Source organism: Chelonia mydas, chromosome 13 (assembly GCF_015237465.2).
Source record: "Chelonia mydas isolate rCheMyd1 chromosome 13, rCheMyd1.pri.v2, whole genome shotgun sequence".
NCBI classification, from domain to species: domain Eukaryota; kingdom Metazoa; phylum Chordata; order Testudines; family Cheloniidae; genus Chelonia; species Chelonia mydas.
Genome location: NC_051253.2, coordinates 18377528 through 18392159, shown reverse-complemented (window position 1 = coordinate 18392159; position 14632 = coordinate 18377528). Strand labels below are relative to the sequence as shown.

General features: G+C 42.5%; 1 protein-coding gene across 11 annotated transcripts in view; it reads left to right on the top strand.

Annotated features, from left to right (window-relative positions):
* Positions 1 to 2013: 2013 nt before the first annotated feature.
* The window catches only part of NCOA3 (nuclear receptor coactivator 3), a 166089-nt gene continuing 153470 nt past the window's right edge, over positions 2014 to 14632 (top strand). For 7 of the 11 annotated variants that reach the window (XM_037916010.2, XM_043526683.1, XM_043526684.1 and 4 more), the window contains exons 1-2: positions 2014 to 2146; positions 2668 to 3060. The gene's annotated coding sequence lies outside the window, so the exon portion shown is untranslated. Of the gene's footprint in view, positions 2147 to 2667; positions 3061 to 7984; positions 8031 to 14632 lie in introns of those variants that run through there. The other 4 variants (XM_037916006.2, XM_037916008.2, XM_043526687.1 and 1 more) reach the window with 4 other exon arrangements.

Genomic DNA, 14632 nt, shown 5'->3' with positions numbered 1-14632 from the left:
AGTTCAGTAACTTTATCCATAGGACCACAAATCATTGAAAAGACATCTTGTTTTTCTTTTTTTAGTAATTACTTTTATGCATCCTTTTACCTCCTGAAAAGTAGTTAGGGTGGGGCTCTACTTACTTCCAATTATGGAATTGGAAAGTACTTCAAATGAAACTCACTCCTTAATTCATCTGGCTGAATGGAGTCTTACTCTGTTTCTGAAAAGGATGTCTCTAACATGCTCTTGAGGCAGCAATTTGGTTGGTGTTCTCAAGCTAAGTTTGTAGCTTCATCAAGCAATGCTGAGGCATAAATGTGTTGTTGTTTTTTTTTATTGACATTTATATTTGGAGTATACATTATTCCCAGGAATATGCCTACAGGTATATATTCCTTAATCAGAACATATAAGCAATCAGGACTTAAAGATGCATAAAAATAAAGAGTTAATGCCTCTCTCTGAATCTAAGGCAAGCTATACGGTGTGGATAGTCTTCTACATTTACATGCAGCCCCTCTGTCTTCCATGGAGCTCCATGTAGGTGCAAGTCTGCTCATTTGTTGTAAATTACAGGATTAATATTGATAAACATCAATATTTAGATTTTACATATTTAACCTCTAAACAGTGAAAGTCTCTAAAATACATCTACAATAGTTACATTGAATTTTGAATTCTCAGTTATATTTCTACAGCATCTGAATTATCCTCAACCAGAATGTGAATTCAAATACATATATTATAATTTATAACATTATGCAGATTTGCTGTCCAAATTAGTGTTATAATCTAGTAGGTCCTACTGCAGTAAGGCTTCTTACCCTTACAATATTGACAAATGGATCTATCCTCCTCAAGAATGTATAAACCATTCCATATTTAGACCTATTTTTTAAAAAAAATTAGTGATTTTGGATATTTCTGGGTTTCTAACCTGAGACAATTTAACTTGGTCTGAATCCCAGAAGCTGGGTGTTAAGTGCTTTCCAATCTTCTCATTGGTAGTCCAGATTTATCATATGTAGCTACTTTTCAATAGTTAAATAGAATTGTTTCTAACTAGAATACAGTCATCAGTTGCTCTAAGTGTTCTAAAAATTTCAATTTGAAAAGTTTTTTTAAAATTAGGTATATGGTTTATTACCAATTTACACTGATACAAATTTAGAAGTGGAATTTTCTCCTTTCCACCATATACTAATAAGATTTAACTTGTAGAACTGCCTTGCATATTGTAGAAGGCTTGTACTCTTCAAGTACAAGATGCATATAATTTCCATATCTTGAACTACTGTAATATAAATATACAAGATTGTATTTGTCTATGCCTAGTTACTTTTATCTCTGAATTTCAATTAAGTTTGGTAAAAGACAGATGTAGGACTTAACTTACGTGCCACATGCTATTTCTTCTAAATAACATAAATTGTTCCAGTATTAATAATTGTGATTTTAGCTGCATTTAATGAAAAAAGTTGGTTTTCCTTTCCCCTGCATATACACAGTCTTAATTAGATCATTTATCCCTGCTTTTTAACCTTTTGAGTATAGTCTGACCTTTTTTCCACAGATAAGGGAGCACAAGTGCCCTGCCTTAATCTCAATCAGGAAACTGCTAAGGAACAAATAAGAGGGCAGATCACCTGCCATAAAATCACTTTTTCATGTCAATATTTGCACAGTGTGTGTTTGGGGAGAACTCTCCCTCAACACAACAGTGCCTTAATATGAATCCTAAAACTGAGTGAGCTATGGCAGATCTGGTCCCTGTACTAATGCACTCAAATCTTGTTCTAACTTAAATCACTGCACTTCTACGTTATAAAAACGAGATGGTGGCTGCTGCTTTTCTCCCCCATGAAGATGGCCACATTCTTTGCTATAACCCTTCACGCAGCAAGGGGCAGCCCTTGATAATCCACCACGCATCTGACCTACTCCAAGAGATGTAGCAAACAGCGCTGAGATAATCGCAGAGGCGACGGCCACTTGCAAAGCCCTCTTCCCGCAGCGCGGGGCGACACTCACCACTCACAATAGCAACGCCTCTAAGCTGTTTGGGTGATTGTCTGAAACGCCAGTTTGAATTCTGTAGAAATGTTGGATGAGCCCCCTCCCACCTTCAGTTCCTTGACCCCAAAAGAGAAGCCCTCCAGGGGTGAGTGACTTTCTTCAGCTCCAGCCCGGCGAACACGTACGCCTCTGTTTAACTGTGTCCCTGCGAGCCGTGGGGGCCCGCTGGCAGGGTCGGGGCCTTATCGGGCAGTTGAGCCCTTTGTGGCCATCAAGCGAGCCACAGTCCTAGTAACACAGATACCGACGCGAACCTGAAGAGAACCCTCAAGAGACAGACAAAAGCTGGCTGCTTGTCAAAGGGGGCCCTCCTACAAGAGGGCTGTGCGGCGCCGGGCCCTCCCACACGGCTCCCCCCGCACCCTGGGCAGGGCTGAGGCGGCGAGCGCCTCAGCCCCGGCCCCGCTAGGCAGCCTGCGTGCCGACACGTCCCTTTTCCTTTGGGAGGGCTGCCCGGCCTCTGTGCGGGGGTTTCAGCTAGGGTTAAGGGGGGTGTGTGTGTGTACGAGACAAGGTCCCACTGGTGGGACGGGGGGGTGGGGTCCACACCGCTCACACAACGCTGCTTTCCCGCCCCGGTACCGGTGTTCTTATTTAACTCCCCAGAACCAGGAAGTCGGACGCCGGAAACAGAATGATTTAAGGGGGAAAAAAATCCCCATCGAGGCCACCGATTGGCGGGGAGCCCCGGAGGCCACTGGGAGAAGAAGTTTAAAAGGGGTGTGTGGCTCGGTGGAGGACTACAGGTTCCATGGTGAGTCGCGGTGAAGGGGCAGGGTCGCGTCAGGACTACAGGTCCCATGGTATCCGGCGCGCGTCGGAACTACACATCCCACAATGCGCCGCGGTGGCCGGGCTGAGTCCGGCTGTGGCTGGTGGCGGCTCTCGGAGAGGCTGGTTCCTATTTAAACTCAGGCAAGGAGGAAAATGGCGGCGAGGAGCTGAGTGTGGGGGACTTAGGGAGAAGGAGACGCTAGCGAGCTCTGGCTCCCTTCCCTGGTGAGTACGGTGCGGGGGAGGTCACCGCAGGGCTGGGGGGTTGAGTCTTCGCTCTTTCTTCTCCGCTTCCAGATCTGGGGGGCCGGTGGCAGGGCAGGACTGTTGTTTGGGAGGGGAGGTAACAGTGTGGGGCGAGGGTCTGCGGGGCGCCTCTAGCCCCTGTGCTGGGCGTGCCTCCCTTGGCGGCTGGGGCGGAGGGCGCTTCTCGTTTTGGGGGGGCTGAGGGATTGCTAAACCCGCGGGTCCGAGCGCGCTCTCCCTCCCCTTTCCAGGAGAAGTTTAAGGGGTGTGTTTGTGTGGCAGGGAGGGCGCTCCCTTAGCCCGCAGTAGAGGCTGTGGGGCCCGGAGATAGAAGGGCTCCCCAAATCCCTGTCCCTTATCAGGTACACGCCCCGGCAATTTGGGTGGAGGTCCCTCTGGGGACAGCTGAAACTACAGGAGTGCTCGGGGATTTCTCTGCTCGCCTCCGCTGAGTGGGGGGCAGTGAATTACTTGAGGTAAACTGGGATGAATAGGGCTCGGTGGGTGGGGGCTGGGGGCCCGTCTGGATGTGAGATGATTTCAAAGCCCTTGTTGTTTTGGTAAGTTTCAAGCGTGGCTTCTAGTCGTCGTCGTCTCCCTCGGGAAACACTGGAATGGATGGGAGGGATTGGCAATTTGAGGTGATTTCCGTGTCTGTCTTGTCCTCTTCTGCCTCATAACCGTGGTGAGTGTATGGTGTTGGGAGATGGAGGCAAGAAGCAGCTTCCGGTGTCGTGAGGTAACAGTGTAATGACTGGAAGGCTAAGGGTGGTGGTGGTGGGCTACTGGTGTGCTTGGCTCTGTGCGGTGCTGTCTGAGGCTGAAATAATTCCAGTGCCCTATTCATTCTGTGCTTGCTTAGTCTTGCTGCTGCTTTTCAGTGTGGTGGAAGCTGTTGCTTCCTAAAGCTCCGCACTTTACTCTGCCAACTCCATCACTTAAAATAGCCTTTAAAGCTATTGTTGTTCATTCAGATGGCTCCTCCTTCCCTTTTAAACTGTTAGAAGGAAGTTCAATTTAATGCATGCATACTTTTGTCTAAAAGTTAATACAGAAAGAAAATGGTATCCTGGCTAAAACTGAAGTGGATCTTTACACAAAACTGTATAGACACTTGTCCATTTTATAGTACCATTCAGCCCCAAAAACTTCAAATAGGATTTTTTTAAATTTGTTAAATCATACATTTTAATATAAAGTAAATTTTTTTAATGTTAAAATGTACTTAGTATTTATGGTGTCATTGCTGTACATGACACAAAGATGCTTTCATTCTGGGTTTGGGTTTGTTTTGGTACTGCGGATAGCCACAATGTGTAATATATTGTGTTTAGAGGGTGCAAAAAACAAACAAGACTTTTACTAGAAAGCGTCTGATATGAACATTACAGTACCTCCTTAATAGTCAATAACTAGTGATGGATTTCAGAGTAGCAGCTGTGTTAGTCTGTATCCGCAAAAAGAAAAGGAGTACTTGTGGCACCTTAGAGACTAACAAATTTATCTGAGCATAAGCTTTAGCTTCTGCATATCATTCAGCCCCTCATTGCTACAGTTAACATTGTTGTTCTCCTGTTAATGTAAATAAACAGGAAGGTAAATACCAGCACCTTTGCTGCAGTAATATGAGGTTAAAGGTGAGAGAGTGGTGGTAAACTAATTAAAAAAAAAAAAAATTCCCCCAAGAAACTCTCTGAACCACCACACCTGAGAAATGTGCAGTATTGAACAACAAGCAGACTACTTAGTGCAAAAGTGCTGCTTCCAGCCTTGCTTGATCTTGAAGTCTAGGTTTCTATTTTTTAATATGAAGATATAACATATACTGCCTGTGGCTATATTAATTTGGAAATATGTATTGTATGTTAATGTTTTCAGGTTTCAGAGTAGCAGCCATGTTAGTCTGTATTTGCAAAAAGAGAAGTACTTGTGACACCTTAGAGACTAACCAATTTATTTGAGCATAAGCTTTCGTGAGCTACAGCTCACTTCATCAGTGCATATCACTTATCTGGCACTCACCATACAGCTAAGAGAAAATTCAGGATGGGAGAGGAAAGAGAGCTTGACCACAATAGAATATTCTCTGTTAGTCCTATGCCTTTTTATAGTCATGCTGAACTAGAGGAGCACTTTACAAGACAAACCTTTATCTTACTGATTTTTGTGTTACTGCTGTATGAGGAAAACAAACTGAGGCTTCAGCAAAGGAAGACACCCAGACTACATAAATTTTGTATGTAAGATGATATAGGAAAATGTAGTCTGACACTGGAGGTTGCTTCAGGTTCTGCGTTTAAATGAACAGTAATCGAAGATGTTATGATTGCAAAATATCCTGCATCGCACCTTGTATTGGTATAAGCTGCCGGATAAATTTCATTGCAGAGATTTTAAAAAAAATAAAAAATGACCAAGGCCCAAGGAGGGAAATGAAATGGTTTAAACTAGAAAAATACTGGACATAAAGAGTATATAAGAGAATGGAAGGGAGTCCTTAAAGCTGACTTCTGGAGAAAATGCCTATTGATAAGACACGCCTGTTCATTTTTACACTTTTTAAATCTATTGATTTCAACTTGAATACTGTATTGAGGTGCAACTCTGAAAACTATCATTATATGTAAATTCTCAATTTCATCTTATACATCAAATGTCTGCTACAGATTATATTCCAAATAACTAAACAAAGGTGCATTGAATGGCTTTTTTCCCCACTTAAAAAATGGAAAGCTTATGCAATTCTCTCCTAATATCTTGCCTAATTTAAAATGGAAGATTATTTCAAGAATGGATTTACTTTTATGTAATTTGACAACAGTTATCAATAAACTGACTTTTTAAAAGGTAGACAAAACTAAATGAACTTGATTTCAATCTAATTAGTGTAGTGTTAAAGAAATTCTTTGTTAAACATACAAAATGACTACTGATGGTTTTAATATTGACATGTCACAATGCAGAAGAGAACATTTCATGCTTTTTGATATGCCTGCTAAATTCAAGATACCTTTATAAGGAACTATTCTACTAGTTAATACTATTAACTTGTTTGTGAAACCATTCTCACTAACTTGCACAGTGTTACCCTTCTGTAAAGCCTACTTAATGGATTGCCTTAGAGAATGTCACTTTAAGCACAGGTAGTGGCATGACAACTCTCTTCCAGTGGTCTTAAATTTAGTTTTAAAAGTGTTTGGCTTTTCCCGATCTTAAATGCTAAATTCAATCCTTGCTCTGAAAATCTTTAATATTTTTAATTCGTTAAAGATTTGGGTTCAGAGTTGGTCTAGATCATGAGAAAGGAGTTGTCCTAAATAAGTCTCCAGCGGGATTTGTCTGCGTGTCTAAACTATATGGCAGCTTTGCCCTGACTTTACCAGAGGCATGTTGGGGATCAATGACTGAAAAAGCATAGGGAAAGACGAAAGAGTTGGTGGTATGCCTAAATTCAGATTGACCAGTTTCTTATGTTCCCATATCTTTGAACAATCTTTTTGCCAGTCTGTGACAGTCTGCTTAACTCTGCTGAGGTCATATCTGATGGGGCACTCGGGAAAGTTAAGATGTTAACTAAAGATGTGAAATTAGAGCATCCACAAGGGAGATTAACATGCTTAATTCACAAGTGAAGTGGTCTTGGTTTGCTGGAGTTTGAGTCTTAATGTGCTTAAACTTAGGGTTTATCTAAGCTTAAAATGCTGCGGCAGCACTTCTGCAATTGTCGCCGTAGCACTTTAGTGAAGACATGAACTATACCAATGGGAGGGATTCTTCCATCAGCATCCATAATACACCTCTCCAAGAGGCGGTAGCTAGGTCAATGAGAGAATTCTCCCATCAACGTAGTGCTGTCTAAACCAGCAATTAGATTGGTTTAACTGCCTTTAATGTAAAATGCTGCTGCAGTGTAGCTGTGCCACTGTAGAACTTCAGTGAAGACGCTACCTAAGCTGATAGGAGGGATGCATTGTAGTTTGGACCTAACCTCCAGTGAATTTTCCTGTTGATCTTGCGACTGTCTCTCAGGTAGGTGAGGTACCTATGCTGATGGGAGAAGGGGTGGGGAAAGGGGTTGGGGCACGAGGGGGTCAAGGAGTAGGCTCCGAGCGGTGCTTACCTCAGGCAGCTCCCAGAAGCAGTGGCATTGTCCTCCCTCTGGCTCCTACGCGGAGGCATGGCCAGGTGGCTCTGCATACTGCCCCATCTGCAGGTACCGTCCCTGCAGCTCCCATTGGCCCCGTTCGCTGGCCGATGGGAGCTGTGGGAGCAGCTCTTGGGGCGGAGGCAGTGTGCGGAGCCCCCTGATGCTCCAAACGCATAGGAGCCGGAGGGGGGATGTGCCACTGCTTCCAAGAACTGCCCAGCACAAGCCTCTGACCCCGTTTCCCAGCAGGAGCTTGAGGGCTGGATGCGGCCCCCAGGATGTAGTGTGCCCACCCCTGCTCTAAAGCTTATTTGAAGGGGCATAAGTGGGCAAGGGATAGCAGCATCTACAAAATATAAAATATTGTCCATTTGTGGAGAATTCCAACTAAACTCCTCTCAGTGTTTCAGTACTTCAAAACATCTAGAAATATCCAGTATTGCTAAACCCAAGCATTTTAAAAAAAGATTTTAAATATATTTGTCTTGTGTTGAGACTTTAGGATTCATGTGCTCAAGCTTGTTTCTGCAACCATGAGGGTTACAATTTATTGTTTTAATGAAATCTGGCATTCTCCGATGATGCTTCCAGCAGCTTTCTTTTAAGAAAAACACCAAACTGAGACATTTAAATGTAGCATTGCCAGCTCTCATGATTTTATCATGATACTGTTTCCCTGCTCTAAACTTGTACAAATTGCACAAGACATTCTGTCTCATTAAGATGTCCTTGTAATGGGATACTTTTCTTCCCTAGGTGAAAACCTTTCCCTGAGACTTAAGAGGCAGCAATTCTGAGAATGGTTAGTGAACACTAGGGATTATCATTGGATATGGTGTTTTAACAAGTCACTTTGGAAATCATTCTTTTAAGGTAGTTCTTCCATGAAGAAGGGAAAATCTGAGAGGGAATTTCAGAACAGTGCTTGAACTCCTTGAAAGTTCATCAATCCTAAGAAGAATGAAGACAGAGTTCTGAAGGTTTCTAAAAATTTAAATCCAAGTAAAAACTGCAGAGGAGCTCTCTGGATTGCCCATATCTGGAGCTGTTGACATAGGATAGATGGTGTTATCCACTTCTTACTTGGACTTTGTAGTTACAGTAACTGTTATATACATACAGAATGAATACTTAAATTTCCAACTGAAAACAAACAAATCCTGAGAATTGTGGCTAAAGTAGCAGGCAGGAAGCTTGCAGTTGTATTTTGGTGCTTACAAATCGGAAAATAGTAATATAAACAAATGTAGAAGCTGTGTTAGGGAAGTGGGGAGCTCTATGGCCTTTAGTATTAGGTTGTCATTGCTTTTAATTTTACTTAATTAGAACGTAAAGCATCCACCACGTCACTACTGTTGATAGTTTTATATCTGCTCACAAGCTACTGAAAACAAGTAATTCTAATTAAGTGTAATTGATACTCCTACAAATGCAGTAGCGAACACTACTGCAGGACCATGTAATATATTTTTAAATTCTAAAACAATATATTCATGCTATGACTTCTCAATATATGTAGACACAATAATGGTCTTCCTAAATTTCTTTAAGATCTGCATGTGTCAAAAGCAGATTTTCTTTATATTCTAAATTGTGTAACTTTTTTAGAAACTTTAAATTGAGGGGGAAAACTGCCCCAAGAACTGCTTGTCAAATAGCACTTGAGGTCTGGAGAGGAATCTAAACACTGCCTGGGTCTAAAGCTCTGTTATTCAGTCCCATTGGCCAAATATTGAATGAGCTTAGCTGTTTACATTCAGATAATGGTGTAAAGTCAAGTGCAGCTTCCAGTGCTGATTCAGCCCCAAAAGCCTGGTGACAAGCCATCTTGTCAACTAACTTGATAGAAGTGTGTCAATCAACTTTCTTGTTTAACTTTTATGACTGCCAGTACTAGTCAAAAACAGTCTCCCTAATGCTATCTCTGACTCAATAATTGAGCTGACAAGGATTTGAGAAAATATTTGGTAATTCTTTTTGGAGGGCTTTTGGAGGACAAATCACATTTATTTAATGACAGGTTTCAGAGTAGCAGCCGTGTTAGTCTGTGTCCGCAAAAAGAAAAGGAGTTCTTGTGGCACCTTAGAGACTAACAAATTTATTTGAGCGTAAGCTTTCATGAGCTACAGCTCACTTCATCGGATGCATGCAGTGGAAAAAAACAGTAGGGAGATTTTATATACACAGAGAACATGCAACAATGGGTGTTACCATACACACTGTAAGGTGAGCTATTATCAGCAGGGGGTAGGGGAGGAGGAAGAGAGATCGAGAGAGAGGGGAAAAAACAAAACAACCCCCCACCTTTTGTAGTGGTGATCAAAGTGGGCCATTTCCAGCAGTTGACAAGAACGTGTGAGGAACAGTAAGGGAGGGGGGAATAAGCATGAGGAAATAGTTTTACTTTGTGTAATGACACATCCACTCCCAGTCTTTATTGAAGCCTAAGTTAATGGTGTCCAGTTTGCAAATTAATTCCAATTTAGCAGTCTCTCACTGGAGTCTGTTTTTGAAGTTTTGTTGTTGTAATATTGCCGCTTTTAGGTCTGTAATTGAGTGACCAGAGATTGAAGTGTTCTTCGACTGGTTTTTTAAATGTTATAATTCTTGATGTCTGATTTGTGTCCATTTATTTTTACGTAGAGACTCTCCGGTTTAACCATTGTACATGGCAGAGGGGCATTGCTGGCACATGATGGCGCATATCACATTGGTAGATGTGCAGGTGAATGAGCCTCTGATGTGATTAGGCCCTATGATGTCCCCTAAATAGATATGTGGACACAGTTGGCAACGGGCTTTGTTGCAAGGATAGGTTCCTGGGTTAATGTTTTTGGTGTGTGGTTGCCGGTGAATATTTGCTTCAGGTTGGGGGGGCTGCCTGTAAGCAAGGACTGGCCTGTCTCCCCAGATCTGTGAGTGATGGGTTGTCCTTCATTATAGGCTGTAGATCCTTGATGTGTTGGAGAGGTTTTAGTTGGGGGCTGAAGGTGATGGCTAGTGGTGTTCTGTTTTCTTTGTTGGGCCTGTCCCCATGATTTCAACAATTTCCATCCCCCCATCAACCTCAGCCTGGACCAGTCCACACAAGAGATCCGCTTCCTGGACACTACTGTGCTAATAAGCGATGGTCACATAACCACCACCCTATACCAGAAACCTACTGACCACTATACTTACCTACATGCCTCCAGCTTTCATCCAGATCACACGATCCATTGTGTACAGCCAAACTCTGCGATAAAACCACATTTGCTCCAACCCCTCAGACAGAGACAAACACTTACAAGATCTCTATCAAGCATTCTTACAACTACAACACCCACCTGCTGAAGTGAAGAAACAAATTGACAGAGCCAGAAGAGTACCCAGAAGTCACCTACTACAGGACAGGCCCAACAAAGAAAGTAACAGAACGCCACTAGCCGTCCCCTTCAGCCCCCAACTAAAACCTCTCCAACACATCATCAAGGATCTACAACCTACCCTGAAGGATGACCCATCACTCTCACAGATCTGGGGAGACAGGCCAGTCCTTGCTTACAGGCAGCCCCCCCAACCTGAAGCAAATACTCACCAGCAACCACACACCAAAAACACTAACCCAGGAACCTATCCTTGCAACAAAGCCCGTTGCCAACTGTGCCCACATATCTATTTAGGGGACACCATCATAGGGCCTAATCACATCAGAGGCTCACTCACCTGCACATCTACCAATGTGATATGTGCCAGCAATGCTCCTCTGCCATGTACATTAGCCAAACCGGAGAGTCTCTCTACGTAAAAACAAATGAACACCAATCAGACGTCAAGAATTAGAACCTTTAAAAGACTAGTCGAACACTTCAATCTCTCTGGTCACTCGATTAAAGACCTAAAAGCAGCAATATTACAACAAAGCTTCAAAAACAGACTCCGAGAGACTGCTAAATTGGAATTAATTTGCAAACTGGACACCATTAACTTAGGCTTGAATAAAGACTGGGAGTGGATATGTCATTACACAAAGTAAAACTATTTCCACATTTCTCCTCTCCTCCCTCCCCCCCCCCCCCTTCCACACATGTTCTTGTCAACTGCTGGAAATGGCCCACCTTGATTATCACTACAAAAGGGGTGGGTTTTTTCCTCTCTCTCTCCCCCCCCTCTGCTGGTAATAGCTCACCTTACCTGATCACTCTCGTTACAGTGTGTATGGTAACACCCATTGTTTCATGTTCTCTGTGTATATAAATCTTCCCACTGTATTTTCCACTGCATGCATCCAATGAAGTGAGCTGTAGCTCACAAAAGCTTATGCTCAAATTTGATAGTCTCTAAGGTGCCACAAGTACTCCTTTTCTTTTTGCACATTTATTTAGTGATTGCAGAAATGTAGGCAATGTCAGGAAGGGTATAATATGAATATTGAAAAAATTAAAATTGAGACTGTGTACACCACAAAGTAGTAATACTGCTATGCAGCATTTTTAATAAATAGTCTGCTAACTGTAGAGGTACTAATCTTAAATTAGATAACAAGTGCTCTGTCGTCAGTATTTTAAACTTCCCACTGTAATTGATGGTAAACTGTTAGTTAAAAGTTTTCTCCTTCCCTGGGTGGTAGGTGTAGGTAGCAGAGTATAAACAAATCACACTGCATACTTTATTAACTGTCCAGTTTTTAAAAGAAACTTGTCAGGGATGATCTAGGTGTACTTGGCTCTGTCTAAGTGCAGGGGGTTGAACTATAGATCGTCCTAGCTTATCACTCCAAAACTGCAGCCAAGACCTGGTGCTGTCACTCACCTCAAATAGTTCTTTAGAGCTCAGGATGTTAGAGGCACTGCATCAAACAACGTTCAAATGTTTACTTAAGCTTTCCACATTCAAATTTGGGGTTCCTCAGCTTTCTCTTGGTCTCATTGTCCTCAGTCTTTGACACTGCAGCTCTTGCTTGATTTAGAGTACAGTAGTGTTTTCGTTAGAGTTCAGTGCTTGCAGGGAATTGTTCTGAAGGAATCAGGTTCTCCAGGATGATTTCTCACCATTGTATTTTGAGGAAAGCTGCAGAGTAACAATGTGGAAAGCTACAAAGACTTTACTGAGGTGAAGTACTTTCCACCATCTGAGAGAAGGAAGTCCAGAATGTGTCCACACAGTGGATGTATTGGCTCATGTACCTGTTTCTGCCTTAAACTGAAGGCATCCTCCCTTGCTGATGGAGGAGCAATCCCAGCCAAGTACTATAGTGATGATGTGGGAGTTGGCTTCAAAGTCCCTCTGATAGCCCTGCAGGATTGATTTCAATATCAGTTTTGTGTACCTGGCTTGAGTTTGACCATATAGGGGCACAGTACTCTGCAACTGAGTAACACGGGGCATGACTGGTTTCAAGAAGCTGAAAAAGAAAGTGAACTCCAGGAATTGTATACTTCAGCAACTGACCAATACAAAATGGGGAGCTGATCCCAAAACACAGAGCAACCAGTCATGCCCCGTGTTACTCAGTTGCAGAGTACTGTGCCCCTATATGGTCAAACTCAAGCCAGGTACACAAAACTGATATTGAAATCAATCCTGCAGGGCTATCAGAGGGACTTTGAAGCCAACTCCCACATCATCACTATAGTACTTGGCTGGGATTGCTCCTCCATCAGCAAGGGAGGATGCCTTCAGTTTAAGGCAGAAACTCCAATTCCTGGAGTTCACTTTCTTTTTCAGCTTCTTGATGTGCTCTTTGAATGTCAGTGTTCTATCTAATGTGACCCTATGATACAACAGATGTCTGTAGTACTCAAGGATTGTACCAACCTGTGCTATTTGAAGTTTTTGCTTGGATTGCTTATGTTACAGGTGGAAGATGCACATGTGTGTTGCAAGGGTTGACATTCAGGTATGAAGTGCAATGGTGTTTTCCAAGCATACTCAGGGAGCTAGTTAAATGTGCTCAGTGTCATCAAAGATTTGATTTATCTGCATAAATTTAATCTTTACACGTTAGATTCTGGTTAACTTGCATACACGTTAGATTCTGGTTAACTTGCATAGACATTAAACAGCCTTGGGTCAATCCATTCATCTGAGTATGCTGTAGACTTGTCTGACCATCCATCCTGACAAATAGATTCTTGAGCAGGGAGGAAATGTCTTGGACCATCTTGCCATTTCTCAAAAATCATTGTTTATTTCTATCGATATTCTAAGGTTTTCTGTTTTAGGCAATCCATAGATTAACAAACACAGCCCCTGTATTTGTGCTGGTTCTGAAACCATCTTCAATAAATTGACTTAAGCTTACAACTTGACCACGTGAATGTCCTGGGCAGAAATTGGCTTGGTCATCAGCTGCCCTTCTAATATTGGTGCTAGGCTACCATTATCACCTGCTCACATAGCTAGTAGGTTAAGAAGAGTAAAGATGTTGGATGGTAACTCTGGAATTGAGTAGAGCAACCTCTTTGGTGCGCCTGAGTGTTTCATTGTCTCCATCCAAGAGTTAAAGTCAAGAAACCACTTCTGTCCTCCCTCCTCCTCCCCCCCACCCCCCCAAAGTGTGGTAATAGTTCATTAGATACATAGTAGTTGCTTCCCACAATTAGGGTTTTTATGGCTATGTTCAGTTCTTCAGTGTTGAGCTGCTCATTGTGGACTTTGCCCTCTCTAGGGAGTATGCAAAGTTTTGCTTGTTTCATTCTATTCTTTACTTTGTGGTTTACTGTTTAGAATGAGTTGGTGTGGACTTGGTTGGGAGAGACAATGGGAATGTACTTGGGCTGTAATGCATCAGTTTGTGACCGGGAATGGGGTGGGAGGGAAGAGGGACTGCTGTGTTGTGTGGGTTTTTTTTTTTTTCTGTTATGGCACAGGGTTTGTTTCCGTCAGCTCTCTCCAGCTGCTCCTTTCCAGTCTCTCTCAAGCATTTTGCTGAGTCTAATAGCTTTTTTTTCACCAAAGGGATCCAAATCAAATAATTTTGAATCTTGTTGGTGGCTTGTCTGTTGTGAAGTCCATGTATGTGTGTCTGATACCTCTGGGGATGTACTTTTGGACAGTCTTTCCACACCAGGGAGACACATTCTCTGTAGTGCTTGCATATTGGAGTAGTAATACAGAAGGCTTTGTCCAATTCAGAGGTAAAGCTTCTTGAGGTCCTTTCTAGCCTTAAGTTTTTTTAAGAAGATGGTACAAATGCATTGCCATTATGTATGTTGAATATTCTGCATCCTTTCTCTTCTGATCTTCTCCCCCACCCCCAATGCATTTATCCTTGCAACACAATGGAATGGCTGGGGAGAACAATTGTGGCCTTACTCTTCAAACTGAATTCAAACGCAGTACAAAAGCAAAGCTAGCATCACGATGTAACTGACTGTCAATTGCTGTCCAACTTCAGCCATCAGAGTACACTACTACATTCAG